We start from the raw sequence: 2,896 nt of genomic DNA, 5'->3' as shown, positions 1-2,896 counted from the left end.
GATCTTTTGCCCATACCTCGTCAGGTACAGTACAGAAGATCTTCCCGTATCGTACGGACTGGCTTAGTTGGGCGGGAGTATTCCCCCTCCCGCCTTTGTGCGGGATTGTTCCCGGCTTTGCTCATTCCTTCAGGTGACACTGAGTGATTGAGAGCTAAGTGCCTTGTGCGTGCAGCCTTGCTGCGCGGGTGGCCTTCCCTGATGGCTTGTATCCGCAGCTGCGGGAACAGGCAGAGTCCTTCACCATTGGGAGGCATTTCCTGCGGGAACAGCTTGCGTACTGCGCGTAAGGACGTCACGTCTCTGAGCATGGTGGGTCCTGCGGATCCAGTTGGTTTCTGCGCAGACGTCTCTTTTGAAGGTGAGTCTTGCGAGTCCAACTGGGCTCTGCTGGGACCTACCTCTTCAGTTGGTATTTTGTGTTTATTGATTCTTTTGCTGCAGTTTTACTTGTGTTTATGTTAAATTATCTTTCATATCAATGTATAGGTTTCATTACACTAATGTTTGATAACTATATACTAACTTGTTTGTAAATCAGATTGGTGGCCAGTACGTACTATACAATATATCATGAGAGGACTCATAAACTATCAAAAACGACTACCGGGATGCAAATTATTGTCGCCACGCATCGCGCGGGTTTCTACTAGTGTGTATATATATATATATAGGATTGGGTTCATTTCAGAAGTATTTTTATTACGAGAAGTACGAGAAATGAATCCAACCAATCACATTTTTCTTTCATTTTATCATTTATTTAATGAAAAAGGGTGTTATAGTCAAAGATGTAATTTTTCATATTTGGTAGGTCATAATGTATGGAGAAGTTACAATTATTTTGTTTTCATATTTTTTAATATATAATAAAATCAACCTATATTGAATTCTTTTTTTTAATCAAATTCATTTTTTCGATTTATCCATATTAAATTTTTATTCTTGTAATTTGAATTGCATACCTATATCCAAATAATGGTTGTTAAAATTCAATAGCACCGTAAATTTATACAATATATAAATAAATGTACACATGAATAAAATCGTACATACACAATACAAAATACCACCTATAGTACATATACAAACCTACACATTACACAAATGATAAAATTACACATACATCATTTGAAATACTACCTGCACAATACATATATGAACCTACATAGTACATATATGAACCTACACACAATAATGAAACTACACATAATAAAAATTATACATACACAATTCGAAGTACCAAATACACAGTATATATGCGAACCTACACACGATAAAAATTAGATATATACAATTCAAAATACAACGTAAACAGTACATATATAAACATACACAGTAAAGAAATAAACATTTTTATTACATTAAACTACATATAATAAATAATGGATAATGATATTAGCATACACTTGTAAAATTTTCACCTACACATTCAAGATACCACCACAGTGCATATATAAACCCTACACGGTACAAAATAAATTATTTTTTATTTTCACATTAAACTATATATAATAAATAACAAATCATGTTAATAGCCTACAATTGTAAAATTTTCACATACGCTTTAATGATTCCACCTACTCTATTTTGTGTATGTAATACATAAATATGTGTATTCAATATATAATATTTAACACATTTAAAAAAAATATGATTGAAGATATTATAGTGTTTGATTAAAATTATATTTGTTTAGCATTAGGTTGATTTATAACATCAATTAAAAATTAACTAAAAAATTTATAGGTAATTTTCCATTAGTTAGTAATAATCACAAATAAATGTTAGTAATGACTTAAGTTTCATTTGAAAAGTCAACAAGGCAAATACCAAACTACCCTTCTTTATTAAAATCTTGTTACATTAATATATTCATAATTACAAGTTTGTCATAACATTTCTAGTCCATTGATTACATATATCAATGGTCCAGATTGATTTCTCGTATTTTTTGCTGTAACTTGACTTCTCGCATGAACCATCCCCTATATATATATATATATGTTATCCATTATTTATTATATATATATATATATTGGGACGACCAAGGGGCATTAAACCATAGCGGGACGGGCTTCGATACCCCGTTTTTTACGAGCCGATGACTTGGCGTTGACGTGGTACTGCTGAGAGGCTTCGAAGCCCCCCACCATAGCGGATTATAGCCCCCACCATATGTACGCACACATATATAATGTGTGTGTGTGTGTGAGAGAGAGAGAGAGAGAAGCATCATGGCTCCACCATTGCCTTTGTTAACGTCTCCTTAAACTTTTGAAACCCATCTCCATACTACACCTCCCATGAAGCCTTGGCGCAGTGTTAGAAGCGGTAAAGGCCATCCACGTCATTTTGAGGCCCACAAAAACTAGTCTTATTGATAATAACTTCATCTTTCATTAGTGGGTCATCGTGTTCATCAAAAAGTGCATCTTCCATTGAAGGATCAACATCAGTTCCAAAATTTGACATCTTTGTGTAATTGTGTTCCTATTGTTTTTCTATAATCTCATAAGATTTAGCAACCTTAAGATTATCAAAACTTTCTTTGATGGGTTTGATATATTGAAAAGAAAAATGCATGTGTCCATCATTCATATTCTTTATTGGCAATAGGGAGTTCTGACTAATGTTATTCATTAGGCCGTTCTAACCTTGGCTTTGATCCTCCTTTTAACTTGGATCTATCTAACCTAGATTTTATATCAATTTATTGAATAATTATTATTAAACTTGCTAGCTCTCATGCCAAGGTAACAAAAGGCTTAAGATATCATTGGAGATGAAATTGCTATAATATCCTAACAATATATGTCTGAATGACCAATACACCCTATCAACATGAAATCTAGACATTTTACTATACCAACCTATCAAATGTATTATTGATTAA

The sequence above is a fragment of the Bidens hawaiensis genome, unplaced genomic scaffold (assembly GCF_021521415.1).
Source record: "Bidens hawaiensis isolate Kalapana, Puna unplaced genomic scaffold, B.hawaiensis_p1.1 tig00039442_1, whole genome shotgun sequence".
Classification (NCBI taxonomy): domain Eukaryota; kingdom Viridiplantae; phylum Streptophyta; class Magnoliopsida; order Asterales; family Asteraceae; genus Bidens; species Bidens hawaiensis.
The sequence above is the reverse complement of the archived record's forward strand: the minus strand, read 5'-3'. Positions refer to the sequence as shown.